The sequence below is a fragment of the Pimephales promelas genome, chromosome 13 (assembly GCF_988280905.1).
Source record: "Pimephales promelas chromosome 13, fPimPro1.hap1.1, whole genome shotgun sequence".
Classification (NCBI taxonomy): Eukaryota; Metazoa; Chordata; class Actinopteri; order Cypriniformes; family Leuciscidae; genus Pimephales; species Pimephales promelas.
Window position 1 is genome coordinate 22,642,947 of NC_142781.1, and position 16,390 is coordinate 22,659,336.

The 16,390-nt window shown below is 37.5% G+C and overlaps 1 protein-coding gene across 7 annotated transcripts in view; it reads right to left on the reverse strand.

The window, feature by feature from the left end:
• sipa1l1 (signal-induced proliferation-associated 1 like 1) overlaps nt 1–16,042 on the reverse strand; it is a 76,944-nt gene extending 60,902 nt beyond the window's left edge. For 4 of the 7 annotated variants that reach the window (XM_089118646.1, XM_089118642.1, XM_039692428.2 and 1 more), the window contains exon 1: nt 15,723–16,040. The gene's annotated coding sequence lies outside the window, so the exon portion shown is untranslated. Of the gene's footprint in view, nt 1–15,722 lie in introns of all 7 variants that reach the window. The other 3 variants (XM_089118644.1, XM_089118643.1, XM_089118645.1) reach the window with 2 other exon arrangements.
• Between the last annotated feature and the right edge of the window lie 348 nt (nt 16,043–16,390).

Consider the following 16,390-nt stretch of genomic DNA (forward strand, 5'->3'; position numbering starts at 1 on the left):
ATTTTTTCACATAGCAGCAAAATAGACTTCAAATACTCCATCATTTTTGGTCATACAGACAGAAATATGAAAAAATAAATGTCTTCTTTTTTATTTGTCCACTTACAATCAAAATAAAACATTGTGCTTTTGTAAAGAAAATAAACTGGCTCTTCATCACTGTGACTTTTTTTTTGGAGCAGGTCTCTAAACTTAAAAAAAAAACAAAAAAAAAACTTGAATACTATTCACCCAGGCATGAGATATATATCTTTATACCGTAATCATCTAAGTGTGTACTTTTAAATGATCTGATTCAAAACGAAAACAAATTTTCTCTGTTTAAGCAATTTGTATAAAACTGTTCAGTTTCTCAAACACTTGCTCATTTTTAATTTAACCACGCCCACACGAACAAAAGAGATTGATATGCAAATCTCCACGAAGGAACGCGAACACACTCATTACCTAAAAAACAAAGCACCAAACTGCATCAGTCGTCTGCTTTTCTTCAAGTTTGGACAAGCAGTGAGCAGTTTACATTGGATTTACCGCAGAAGAAGAACGCAATTTGAAGTCAAGAAAGATCTACGGTATGAAATGAATTATGAAATATATTAGTTAGTGTCATTGTTGCATAAACTTGACATTCCAGTTGAACTGTAGCAAGACTAAAATTTATGAAATCGACAGAAACCTGTTGAAATATGAACTATAGCCTTGTCAGGCAGGAATATACATGTACGACACGTATTATTTGGAATTAACATAGCCGCACATCACCACATACCCTTCACCGATTATCATGGGGTACTTTCCATAAGATCATCTCTCAACGCAAATCAAACCAGCCATTAGGCTAACTGAAATAAAAAACGCCAATTTCTATATGGTGTGAAGTGTATGTGCTGATGTAAGGCTATTGTAATTCCAAAGGCCAAGGGAACTTTATCAGGATGCATTTGTATGTGTGTGTGTGTATATTGATATACTGGTAGTCACTGTACCCCTTATAAGAGGTGTATTATTTTTAATCATTAATTTCAATTTAAATCATCATTAAAACATAATTTTGTCTCCCAGTCAAATGAACATGCTTCATCAGCCTTGTCTCTTTCATCATCTCTCCATTTATTAAAATAAATCAAGTCGCGCTCCAACAATGTTATAAAGTTGAGACAGGACAGGACCAACAAATGCGAGCAGATTTGTTGGCTTGATTGGCGAGATCTAATCCTAAACGGAGAACTTGGTCGTATATACATTCACATTTTCGATTTCATGCAAAAAATGTGTTTCGAGTTTGCAAGTAGTCCGCGAATCCTTAGGTTCTTTTTGCAATAGTGTTGGGCGATATGCTCCATTTTCATATCGTCCTATCGTCAGCCTGTGAGATCGGCGATACACGATATTATCGTGAGGGGGCGGGGCTAACTTATTTGATTATTAACTTGATTATTTAGCCTACTTATTAATTTGCTTGATTTATTAGCCTACTCTGTTTTATATACGAGAATCTTTTTTCTATTTTGCTAGCAAAGGTGGAGTGTTTATTAATAGGATCAGGTTATTTCCTGGTATAGTGAAGTAAAAAAAAAGAGATCCTAATCCTTTTGTTTGTCAACGGGAAATTTACGGACACATTAGCCTATTCTCATGCCATTATTACATGCAGCATTTTGGTCTATTTCTGCACGAGATGAAAACACGTTTTAATAATTTCTTGGGTCAGAAAGAGTCGGAGTTTGCGATATGTGCCCCCCTACCAGTGCGCTCTCTGCGCACTTCACATGCGCACTTCAGTAAGCACGAAGTACGCGGGTTAATGTGTTTTAAATGCCGATAGAAACAAGAGCAAGGGCCAAACGTCTAGCTGAGTCGATCGGTTTATACTTATACTTATGACTTGACTCTGATAAAGGAAACGTTTACATGACCACATGCATTGTCAAGTTTATTCAACATAATCAGGTTAAGAACGACGTCGCATGTAAACGCGCTCTTTCTCTGAAAGTAAAAACGGACTGCTTTCGGCATCTGCATTAACGCCGCGTAACCTCAGAGACGACGATGATAACGGTAACTATAATACTATTTTAGTGATATTATTATTAATACTATTTAGCAATTGTATTGTTTTTAGTGTTAGTGTCATTAAACGTTTTGTTAATGTGTTACAGAAACAAATACTGACGAACAACGATGCCGTTTTCATCTTGGATCTGTAGGAAATTGAATTTTGCGTCTGTTAAAACGAGCACACTTGATAATTTGTGAATGGATCACCTTGCGATTAAATTTTGATGTGGGATGTTTTTTAGTCTGTTTTAAAAACATTCTCTTAGAGGAGTCCTCATTAGTGCGTGTGTTGCAATTGTTGAGGTGATGTCGTTGTAAATTTAGGCAAGGCAAATTAATTGTAGTTCATAATATTTATTTAATAACAATACTAGCTTTATAATAATAATAATAGGCCTAATAATAATAATAATTTAATACATTATGGTAAAACGAGCCAATTATCGTATTGATATCGTCAAAGGCATCTGCCATCGGCGATATGTCAGACTATCGTCGAATACACGATACTATCGTCTATCGGCACAACCCTATTTTGCAACACTGGCAAAGGTCGCTAACACTCATTTTTCTTTTAAATACTTTTTCCAGAGTGTGTGCAGTTCAGGTTTGTTGACAACTATGAGTCGCTCAACATGGGTCACTTACAGCATTGCACTGACTGGTTGTAGCCAGGTCTATCCAATTGAGTGCCGAGTTGTAGTTTTTTCCAGGTTCGATTAAGACACACCTCATAATCAAAGCCCTATGGAGCAGTATCAGACTCACATTCTGACTAGAATATGAGTATGACGAAGTCAGGCTAGAACTTTATATCAGTTATCTATATCATGTATTTTAGCAAGACCGTATTGATCAACCACATCCACCATCCATCTGTTTTATAAAGACTGTTACATCACTCCAGCTCTCAGATGTCAATCTATCATTAGGGCTATAGCAGCACATATGGTCTTTTAATATTGTGTTTTCAAGCCCCAATCGATTTGAGTAGAAGTTCAGAGAGCAGCAGGGTAGCTGCACTTAAACGTCTCAGAATGTGTGTGTGTGTCTAGGTGAGAAGTCTTGGGCGCTTCTTTTTCCACTAATGCATTTCCTACACTCTCTCAATAAGTGAAAGAGCGAAAATGAGATTGAATCACCGCATAGAGTTAAAAATAACCAAGTGACGGTCAAGCATGCATTTTCTCTATTTCTATGCAATTTTGTTGCGTGAAGCAAAGTCTTCAATAATTGCCTTGCTTGGAGAAATACTTATTGGCATAATTTCATCACGCGTCATACGAGGAACAGAGCTCACGTTCCTCCAAGTTCTCTAATCGTTTCAACAGATTCTACAGAAGGCACAGCAACAGAAATCCTCGAGCGTCTATTGAGATCAGAGGAATGTTGCAAGCACACAGGAGAAAATTACTGCTAATTACCATCATTACGCAGCAAGGCCGTTACTGCCGCTTCATCCTTGTTTCTAAGGCAACAAGGCAAACAGAGGAAGTTGCCTCGCAGTTTTCACCCCACCTGAGCAACAGTCAGGCAGGTGTTGTGACGTCACAGATGTTATCCTGAAAAACCTGTTCAGTTCTTTTTAGGGGTGTAATGGTACACAAAACTTACGATTCGGTACGTAGCTCAGTTTTGACGTCGCGGTTTGGTACAGCAGGAGGGAGAAAACTAAACAGCTTCTTTTATTCTTTTTCTTTTTACAGTGGTTCACTGAACTAATTGTGTCTCTGTTTTTAAATTAATTCAGTTATAATTAAAAGATATGATTATCTCTGCTAATGCTGTAAACTAGGCAGCCCTTACTTGCACATTACTATGATATTAAAGGTTAACAAGAGAGCCCACTATTAGCCTAAATATATTATATATATATATATTTATATACATTTTTAGATATAAAATCGACACTTAAATGACCAATTGTATGCAAAAACGTAAACTGCACAACTTAATTAAATTTAATTATATGTTTTTACTCCAATTTGTTGTTGAAAACAAATAATTCACTCACTGGCTGTCATTTTTATGACAGATATTTTAAACATACATTGAATAATCAAGACATCACTAACAGGTCAAGTAATATATAATGAATAAAGGCTAATATAGTGCAAATATTTAGCGAAAGAGTTCATAATGTGGCATATTGTTTACAATCCTTTTTATTTTTTACTTTTTATTTGTCTTTCCAGCACAGGAACTGCATACCACGTCTTAATCTGCATACCATAATTTTGCCAAAATGTTTTAATCTTTTAACTATCAAATCAAGATATTCTCAAAAACAAAAACAGGATAAGTCAAAAACATGGTTTGGAAAATTGATTCATGATGTACTCGTTCATTTTGAACATACAGACTGCAGTAGCTGCTGCTGCTAATATAACGGCGTTCTGTTGCGCATGCGTGAAATTAACTGAGTATGAGTAAATGACCATGCACTCGAACAAATGCGACCACATAAAACTCATAAAACCACATAAAACACATTCTCAAAAAATGGTTGCATATATGCGGAAATTTTGGAATTAAGTCATATAAAATAAAAATGACAAAATAAAAAACATTTAGACAACTATTTATCAGCACACTGATGAATCCTATGTTGTAGGAAAAAGGAAAGGAAAAGGGTGCAACCAAATCATGTGCTGGTGCGACCAACTGAGAAAGTGGTAGCACCAGTGCCACTAGTGGATAAGTTAGTCTGAAGCCCTGCCTGTACTACATTTTTCCAGATTTAAGGAACTGAATGAACTCATTTATTTACAGCCCTACCAGGTGTCATGGTGATTTCAACTTTGTGTGAACAGACCGCCATTGTGAGGGAATGATGAGATCGGAATAATGCCACGAGTTCAAAGAGAGTGAGAATTTTAATCCAGAAAGGAATGTCTCATATTAATTTCTCAGCATCTGAGATCAAATATGAAGGAAAACGCATATAGTGTTGCAGTATTGCAAGAATTATCTTTTATATATATATATATATATATATATATATATATATATATATATACAGAGTAGTACAAAAGAAATATTAATAAAAGGAACTTTATGCTCAGCTGAGCTAAACCTGTACTTAACCTGCCCAGGAGCACCTGACATGTACAACAAAAGTTTCCATGGTAATCTGTTAAATCTCAGAAGTGAGCCACTGCAGTGATAGTCAATCCTCTACTTTTAGTTTGATCATTCACATTTTCCTTGTTTTTACTAAAATTCCCCACATATTTTTCAAATTAGGTTCATCAGTTTAATCTTCATATGTTTGTGGACAATATGGACTGCCTGATGGCCCGGAGCCAGCGTAAACAATGCTTGGGACAGTTGACGAAACTGTCACTTGCCCGATCAGGCCATTGCTGCATCGTCACAAAAGTTTATGATTTGCACTAATTTTTAAGCCATGTCAGTCTAAATATGTAAGTGCAAGAAGACACGAATTCAATTTGGTACTCGCATGCCATGAAAGATGTATTGTTTTTGTGTGCACACATATCCAAAGTGTATGCCCAAAAAGCTGCTTCTAATAGAGAATACATGTGAATACTATAGAGAATAACAGAGTACAGAGTTCTTTTTCACATATTCACGCTTGAACTGAAAAATTCACACAAAATTTAATTATGTCAAAATCCCCATCCTGAAGAGTATCCTCATTAGGTCAATTAGGATATATCTTATGTACGTAAACAGTTGAGAATGAAAACACATGTAATATACAATATTCAGTCCAGGCATTTGGTCTTAAAGTGACAGCAGCCTAATATTCCTTTTGTAGGACAAGGATTAATCTATATTTAATTTATAAATGAAGACAATGCAATGTTATTTTACGATTGATTATAACATTTCTGTACCTGAATACTGTTAAAATCCCTGTAAAGGCAAAAAAAATCTAAACACATTATTAATGTTAGAAATGTATTGCTAAAACATATTACAAAGACTGTGAACTGTAAAGTACTGAATTGTGGTGTTAAACAGTTTTTCACCATTACTATTTTCCGGATTTTTTGGGCGGGGCTAAAACGTGGCTCAATGATCTCCTGGACACACCCCAATTGATGACGCACTGAGGCTGGCCCCTCCCCTAACAATAGAGCACATTCGCATCAGTTTGGCGCTCAATCGCAACTTAGCGTCAGTACCAAAGCCCGTCTACCATTAGACATTCTCTGGTCAGTACTATCAGTCAGTGTTGTAGTACATTTTTTTTTTAGGACTCGGACTTATTCCCGAGTCCACTTGAGTTCAATTCAAAATATTTTTCATGATTATTAATGTATGTTAATAAAATATTTCTTTAAATTGATTGACACGCCCAGTGATTGGTGATTTTCTAGTGCACAACTGCGCATGACAAATTGTAATAAAATTACTTTTAACACCACCTACTATGTGGCCTTTTTACCCTAAACTGATCATATTTTTTAAACTCTAAGTAAATTCAGTAAAATAAAAAAAGGATTTCTCTAAGTAAATAAAAGTAAATTAGGCAATCAACCCTCACTGGTCTCGGTCTCGACTCGGACTCGACCGTCTCTGGTCTCGGACTCGACTTGGACTCGACTCTCTATGGACTCGGTCTCGACTCTCTCTGGTCTCGGTCTCGACTCGGACTCGAGTGAGGTGGTCTCGACTACAACACTGCTATCAGTTTTGCTAGCTAGCTATGCCTTCATCACAGAAATGTGTAGGCTACTACCTAGATGGCAATCATGTACAAAACAGACCGGTGTCTTTATTTCCTAAAATTTCCTAAAAACTATCACATTTAGGTAGAGGTGGATTAATTTTGTGAAGAGCTGACCTTGATGGAGAGCTGAGGATCACCGCCAAAACCCGCCTTGTTCTGATGCATTTATTTGAGCTGTTGCTTGCAATTGGTTTATTTGTTCTTATTTTATTACTAGAGACTCACTTGTCTTCAATAATGTTTAAGTTTTATATTAGTTAGGCTGGTAGATTTTGTTGTGGTACCAAAAATTGGAATCAATCGAGAATTATCAAGAAATTTAGTGGCTTATTTATTAGAATACAATTTTACATAGGTCAAAAAAAAAATTTCTTTCTTTTTGCTGAGGCCAGTAGAAAAAAAAAATCCTTAGCATTGACCCCTGTGGGTACTGTCAAAGCACTTCCTAAATTAATAAGACTTATTTTATTTCTGGTTTGATTCTATATATGTTTAAGACATACAACAAAAGAAAACTTAGGTACCAACAGGTGCCATTTCGTAAAGGAGGTTTAGGATTCCAATCACTATTAGGTTTTTAAGTGGCTCTTATTTGCCCTAACAAAACTTTCCTGAAGCCTGCTTTACCCTTGCAGCAGACAATGAATTGCCTGTGAGATCCCATTTACTGCTGTATGTGGTTTTTGAATTACCGTAACCACCACATAGTCAGATACACAAACACATCTGTTCACAACTCTGGGGCAAAAAAAGCCATAAAGCCACAGAGTAAATGTATTCAACAGTTAGTAAACAAACACACAATCACCCAAGGGAGGTAAACAAATTAAATTTGATCAATCACTGCTCTGAGTTTTAATTGACAGGCTATTATTGCAGTTTGCTCCTTTCTACAGCTTACTTTTGCATCAGATGGATGCAAAATCCTAAATCCACTCAAAGCCCATTGCGTTACAATGTGCGCGCTGAGTGAAAGCCTTTCAATGCGCATATAGGGATCTCCCAGTCGCGGCAAGTTCAACTTCACAGGGAAAATGTAAGCCTATTATTAAATCGATCCTCTGAGTTAAAATGAAAATCCATTCAGAATTGGTGAATCGAGTTTTTCAACACAGCCCTAATATTCATAATCATTACTTTTGCTGGTTCTTTGTGGCAGCTTTTAGATACTTTAGAATTTTAGAATACAAAGGTGTGGGCGAAGATATAAAGTTAGCAATGAGTAAACAATGAGTTTAAGTGCTCAATGACTTTAAAATGCCTCACAGCCATTTTCACAGCAATTACTCCAAAACTGGCTCGTGTAGGGCATTGTTTCATGGTTCAGGTACTGGGTAAAACTGTTTGCATGACAGATCTTCTTTGAAGTAACACTAGCAGTAGGGATCACAACAATAAGAGCTGATCACAAGATTTTCTAAAATGGCAGCATTCTAGACACCTTTCCAATGCTCTGATCAAAGCAGGTTTAAATCATTCACTGGACCCGAATGAAAACAGCCCACTTGTTTTGAATGAAATGTGCACAAAAAGCAGCCTGTCAGAGTGAATCGCAGTTTTCAAAATATCTGAATGAAGATGGAAAAACAGACACTCATAAAATAAAATACCAGCGGAAATGCTTAAAGGGGTCTAACTATGCCCTTTTACAAAGTCTTTATTTTAATAAAAATAACCAAAGTATACAGTAAACCATTTAAAATTGGACCAACCCAGCTAAAACACTGTATATAACCTACAATCTCGCTCTCAGCATTATTGGAACATCATGTAAACAGCATGTCCAAGTTAGAACTAACATGTGTTTGACAAAAAGAGATGCATGGCGTTTGATTTCTCTTTACCCAAATAATCATTAACCTTCACTTCCTGGTGACAATGTTTGCTTTGAGTCACAGAGAGCTTAAATTCACACACACACACGAAAGTGTGGCAGGGAATGCAGAGGGTACTGTTGCATACACATTTGATTGTTCCTAAATTCTGTGTTTGCTGGCCTTTGCTATAAAGCTCAAATGGATGACCTCACCTCTATTGAGTTCAGATCCCCCTCACCCATTCCACCTCGTCAGCCTCACCCACCTACTCTCACACACCTTTGAAAAACAGTTTAAAATGGTTCTAAATGCAGCAACAAAAATAAAAAACTTCAGAAAATCAGATTGCCATCAGCAACAGGTGAGAAACTTAGGGGGGTGTTGGACAAAAGGATGAACATTGCATCACTTTAAAAAAAATATCTTGTGAATGGCCACACACATTCTACACTCAAATCAGCAACAATTTGGGGGCGACAATTGCTTGAATGGTGGGTTCATTATTACTCTTAATGAAAAACAAATCAAAACAGTTCAATGACAAACTCGCTTAGACTATAACATAGAACTAACAAAACGAAGATGGCTTTTTTAACAAAACTAACTAAGCGCTAAACCTTTAACTAATTTTATATATAGTGCTTCTAAAAACCTTGCAAATGTCTAGAGTGTCTGTAATTCTGTGATATTTTTATCACCGGCATCCTCTAACCTGGCCTTTTCTCTCAGGGTGCAGGTTTCTATCCACTTTGGCTGGAATTTGCACTTTCCCATTTTTCAAGGTTCAGACCTGTCCACCGCTGTACAACAGACCCGCGTTACCTCCGCATCACAACACTTTTGCTCCGGCCGGAAGCAATTACCAAACGGGTTCCGCATATTTATCACACGGACGTACATATTTTGCGACAGCAAATACAAATGATTAATTGTGAAGGCTATATTCAAATAAATTGATATAAAATTTTCTTCAAAACTATTTAAAAAAATTGTATGACTGTAGGAATAAATTAAAGCTTTTTAATGCCTATTAAGGCCTTAATTTTTGCTAAATCCATTTAAGGACTTTTAATGCTTTTTAATGCCCTGCGGAAACCCTGCTTGGCTTATTATAATTCAAACAATGACTCTCTAACCTGTGACAGTTTTTTGCTAAAGAAAGCCATGTTGCCACCAGACTGCCACGAAAGCAGTGTTAGCCTACATATGACATTGAATTGATTTCACATGGAGATATTCTGTTTCCTGGCAATACATTCACTTCAAGAGAGCCAGGAAGAGCTCACCGGGTCAGCCAGAAGTTCTGCTGATATCAGCATATCAAAGATAAAGAGCAATGTCCACACACACACACACACAAAGAACAAGAAAAAGCACTGAAAATAGACTGCTGCCAACACAAAGTTTATAAGTCTATTAGCAGAGCTACCTCTTTAACCACAAAATCACTTAGCCCGGGCGTAAATCCATTACAGATTTATCATCCACATAAACACTACAGCTAAAAGTGGGCAGTAACAATATCACAATAGGCTGGAGATCATAAGCAGATTACCACTAAATAAAATAACCTTGCATAATTGTAAATGAATGGGTTCTTAGTAACCTAAATCAAATTAAAGCAAGCAGACCTGCATCTATTTTGTGAAGAAGAAAAAAAAACTGCTGCAAGGTGAGGTCAAAAGAGTCTCCCATAGTTTCCCCCACACAGCCAGAAAAAAAAACATGCAATTGTACCCCATTGACAACCTGTTGTATTCCTGTACTGGTGGTACAGTTTGTGCACATTTTTCTAGAGTTTGAATCTGGGATTAAAAATCTAATTTAAACCAATTCCCCCTGAAGTGGCAAAAAAGTGGCCAAGCTCCAAAGCTCCACTTCTCCCTACTTACAATTGAACCCAGATATGCTGCAGTCACTCACACCAACTACAGACCCCAACTGGATTTAGGAAAAGCAAAACAGCTACTGAATAACAAGAAGTGGGTACCATTCAGGTAAGAAGATTCTTAATTAAACTGCCTCAGACAGCCTGTTTATTTTAAACGGCCTAAAATATCACAAGATGCATGTTGCATAATGTAGCCTAACAATATAAAATTTTACTCATTTCAACTACACACAATTTTAAACATTTGTAATGCTACACTGCCATTAAATACTTATCAATGAACGTCCTGATTTATGCATCCACTTTCTTAGTTAGTCTGCAGCTAGTAATTGATTATGTTTATTCATGAATATACTGACCTAAACTATTACAGTGTGGATGTAAGCCGCACAGAGACAAATGTAATACATAGGATGACCTGCCTGGGCACATTACACATCATTACAACAGATTCCAAAGAATAGTTAAACTAGCTGACCAATACGCCAAACCGCAAGGCTGTTACTAGGATACCGCATTATGACTAAGGGAAGTGGATGCTGTACTAATAATAACGTTCTCCAAAAGACACTGTGTTCAAAATGCGATTAGGTTTTAAACAGATAAAAAAGAATCATGGAAGGCTGGGAAAATATGACACTGACAAGCTTCCATTTATTAAATGCAGTAAGAGATGCTCCTAAAGATGTTTGTTCAAGACATTGTGCCTGTCACTAAAAATCTACCATCATATACGCTTTCATAGAAAGGTGAATCACCACTGCCTGCTGATAACGCATCCATCCTGACTAAAGGTTTTGGTCAGCCAATTTACACTGAAGGCAATAAGGCATTAGGTTTTTGGTTTATTTTTAAAAGAAAAAAAAACATCACTTTAAAAAGCCTCAATATTGAGTCACTAAACTGTTTGAATCAAAAACCATGGTAAGAATAAGAATCCTGCATCAAAAATTCCTCAGCTCTCATTTCTCACCTCCAGTTTTCAACAGACTGTCTTCATGACTAATGGCTGCATAAATCTGAGGCTACAGCCTGCATTAAGATGGAGCCCAAAGTGGTAGAGGAGACAGGACTGTAATTATTGAGTCCAAAAGTAAGATGGGTGCCTTCAATACTAATTTCAGCATTTGGGTGCCATGTTAACACCCATCCTCTCTATCACAAGAGGCTGAAAATCTCTGCTCTCCTGCACGAAACGCAGGCGCCGTTAGTTAGGCAGATGGCGAGACAGTTGGTGGGAATATCAGCGATAATGCAGATACATTCTGAACCTTCAACTGTTTCTTTGCCATTCATCAGATCAGCATCAACAGATGCTGCTTATTGGAAGATAGGATATTAAATGAGGTGGCAGAACAATATGCTGGAAATTAGTACTGATTGAAACCACCAGTAACTGATTGGGGGGGGGGGGGGGGGGGACATGACAAGAGTAGGTCATCATTTCAGGGTTAATGCAGCAACAGTGGAACTTTATGGATTAAATATAGATATATAGCTGGGAAAAGGTCATTTTTGACACACTTTTCCTTGTTTCTGAGTCACAATGCTTGTCATTGTCACCTGTGGTCACTTATTTGAACTTCATTTCCAAACGATGGCCGCGTCCGGTTCAGACACAGTGTTGAAGCTCATTCAGTCTATAACGCTACGTTACACAAGCAATAATTTATTATATGATTATAACACTATGTTTAAGGTTTAGTGCATTTTGCTTACTAATTAAAAATAGTATAAAAGTACTGTACGTATGTAATTAAAAACGTTTTCATTATGAAATTATTAATTTTACTTTAGTAAAAAGAGTTCTTCCTCCACTGGTAGAGATTAGAGGAATTAGAGGAAGATTATGCAACAGTATTTATAATATAATATAACATAACATAACATGCAATGCAAACTAGTTCGGTTACCAACGCATTCTCACCTTTGACCATGCTTCAATATTTGACGCTTTATTTGACGGGGGTAGGGTTACACGCGATCCTAGGGCGTCATCTAACTGACGCTAAAGGGCGCCTAAAGCGTCAGATATTGAAGCATGGTCAAAATGCTTCGTGAGAATGGGCTGAGCTCAAATGTATCATTCTCATTCTATCATTTCATTCTATCATATCATTCTTCATTCTATTCATTCATTACACGCGATCCTAGGGCGTCATCTCATAGACATATACACTAGACGTCACCTTGGCTACGGCAGTTCATTGGAACGAATGCGTCAATAGAGCCGCCATCTTGAAACAGGGGAGCCCCTCCACTTTAAAGCATCAGCGTCAATGTAGTAGACACAGGTCTAACGGAAATAAAATCACCATAAATCATCATGAATGCGATTTTTCTTGTTTTTTTGGTTTGTTCTAACAGTCAGACATGTATTTATCATTGATTCCAGAAAGAAATTTTTTTTTTTTTTTTCAAAAACATTCTTCCTAGTTCAGATTTCATCCGTGAACATCATACACTGCACAAAAGTCCGCCACCATCAATGAATTCGACGTAAAGGCAGAGATAGCAGCGTTACCTAGCTACTTCCTATGACAAGACCCCTGTTCAAAGATGGCGGCGGTTTTGACGCATGCTTAGAGCCCCAAGGTGATGTCTAGTGTATATGTCTATGGCGTCATCTAACTGATGCTAAAGGGCGCCTAAAGCGTCAGATATTGAAGCATGGTCAAAATGCTTCCCAAGGCGTCAGTTAAGTGACGCCTTGGGGGTGAGAATGGGCTGAGCTCAAATGTATCATTCTCATTCTATCATTTCATTTTATCATATCATTCTTCATTCTATCCCTGTCTCCATTACATATCTTTATCACAAAAGTGTTTTATGATCACCACATTTGACATTATGATCATCACTGCAAAAAACATTTAAATATTTTTTCTGATTATACTGTGTATTCTATAAATATTATTATCCATCAAAAGTTTGTACACAGAAAGTGTACTTTTGACTGGTACTATAATACACATACATAATAACTGTAATATACAAATAATATCGGCCGATATATCGATATCTGGCTTTTTTATCGGTATCGCCCCCCAAAAATCCACATCGGTCGGGCTCTAATACCAATGGACGTGATAAGCATTAAAAAGCAGGACTATTAGATACTATCTGACGAATTACATCTGATGCAGAGTGCAGACCTGTTACAGAATTAGATTCAGAGGTTGTCTCCTGCAAAATCTTGAAAAATATACTTACATAACCTAACAGCAGACACGATTAACCAAACTTCCATAGCAACGGCATATAGAGAGCAACAGGTGATAAATGCACAAACTTGCACATAATTTGTTAAGCCTGTGGCAATGATAAAGACCTCAATCTAATCGGGATCTATAGAATCTGGAGCAATCTATATGAGAAAAACTCTCTCTGCTGCCAATCATCCACCCTTTTTTCCCCTTGCACATTTCCTTTTCTACATGTTTCACAACATGTGCGTGTCCACCTACACACTCCCTTTCAATAGGCTACTTAATATTGGAAATGCGACACTGCCTGCAGATAACTGCATCCTTGGCATTCTTAGATAGAGGTTGGGGGAAGAAAACATTAAATCTAACTAAGTTTCACACAGCAGGGCGATATCTGCTTGCTTGCTACCGACTATCAAAATCAACTCATAAATGCAGCATTTTTTACATCTAAAAATATGTAATGTCATTTCTATTTAAAAAAAAGGGAATTACGAGATCCGTCCTGTTCCACGGATGGATCTAACAACAACAAAGCGCAAATCTGAAGGTGGTCAACTGGAAGTCTGTAAGTGGTCAGATTGACTCAAGACTAAACAAAAACAGTGGCACTTCTGTCAAAGGACATGGTAACATCAACATCTCTGGGGCGTTATGATACCATACAAAGTTCTTCCTTGATCATTTTTCTAAATCTTGTGATGGTCTGCATCTTCCATATATTTAAGTTAAAAAAGGAATGCCAGAAAGCACTTCAATCAGGAATCAGCTCTACAAATCCACCCCCACATTAACTGCATTTAGAGCCTGGCCAATACACAGTGAGCACACACCACCCACACAATGAAGAAAAGACATGCAAATGACAAATCAGTGAAGCCCTTACAGGGAGAAAACTGAAGGAAAGGCCATTAGTCAACCTACAACAACAGACCTCACAATTTTGACGTGACAAAAATGTTATCGATAACAAATGCAATGTGATCTACAGCCCAATGCCTCTTCCGGTTGGACACCTGATCTGATTCACAGCTAATGCAGCAGATTCCATAGATATTAGTGTCTGGAAAGAGCCTGTGTGTGGTGTACAAATTGTGCTCTTGGTAGGCAAGCTTAATGTTACTGTTTTTTGAGAGACAGCCTTTGTTCTCAAAATTATTTAAATATAAGGGATGGCACTTACTCTTTTTGACCAATTAATGTGCATTACATTTCCAGTGATTAATGTATAAGGATTTTTTTTTTAATAAATTCCACACAGGGAAAAAAAAAGTTTTCAACCTGACGAATTGGAAATTGACATGGATAGGGAAAAAATTGTATTACTGAAACTTGTATTAATTTACATGACTAAGATACATGCCTGGTAATCACACTTTAAAATTCTCTGATATTTACAGGAAGATATTAACTGAAAAACAGTCATTTTCAAGTGCCATTCAAGTTTTACAAAGTACCTCCTTCAAACTTCACGCAACTCCTGATTTAATGATAAAAAAACATAATAGTCAGAATCATGTCTTTTCATAATTTGCGATCCATTTGATTAAATTCTCGCCCTGTCTGATGCAGTAATGATTATATGTGCATGCCATGTGACGCACACAATCCATGTTTAAGAAGTTGTTGGTCTGTCACTGGTAAACGGCTGTGCTACTGGTCTTCCCACATCTGGAGTTAAGATCAAAACTCTTATCCAATATAATATTTACCTTACGTCCTATCAAATTGAGACCAAATAATCACGACACAGCGGACGACATGTTTATATTTCTATTCTGCCTGCTATCAACATCTTCATCTATCAAAACACTATCGCCTTCACTGCAACTTTCAGATCGATTCTGGTTTTCCTGATAAACAGGTGAGTAGTAGTAGTAGAGATCACCCGTTAACCGTCGCAACTCGCTCGAGGGATAAAACGCGGTCATTTTAGAGATAACACATGAGCATTCCTCCGAAAAAACACATCCTTGGCCCCCTTTACAAACATATTGTTGGGAGTTGGCATGGACGGTTAAATCACAGACATGTTATGAACTCACCTTCTTCCCTCTCCACCTCTCGCTGCTCTCGTGCGGTCTCTTCTCCCACAAAACCCTCCGATAAAAGTCCGACACAAGCTTCTGCTCTCCGCCTCGTAATAATCGCCAGCGAAGTGCAGTCTGTGTGCAGCCGTTATTCCTGCTGTTTTCCCGTTTGACGCGGGAGATTTTTTAGCGTTTTGTTGTATCTACTCCAGCAGAAGCACCGTTGGCCCCAGCGTCTCGTTCACAATTATTCAACTTAGAAGTTCATACAAAAGTTGCTGCTCCGCCTCGCGCTGCAGCTGCTGATGAGGTCACTGCGAGCTGCTGCTACGCTTCGCTAACAGGAATCTCGCGATAGCTGACAACAGAGAGAAGCGTGATTTGTATCTGTGGGAATGGGCCCCCTACGGACGGCGTTGCCCTAGCAACAGCACAATTTATGTGGTGCACGGTTATCACGCGACTGGTATTCTGTTGTCTTTGACAAGAGTAGGTTTGACCTCTCCAATACGTGCATTACTAAATCTGTGTCGTATTAGTTTGGTGGCATTTGTGGCATGCTTAATTCTAAGCATAATTAACACTTTGATTAATAGTACGAACAGTAGCCTCAGTGTTTTACCTTATTTGCAAAAACCGCCTCATGTTTATTTCATATTTCTCTTTGCTATTTGTAACCAGCC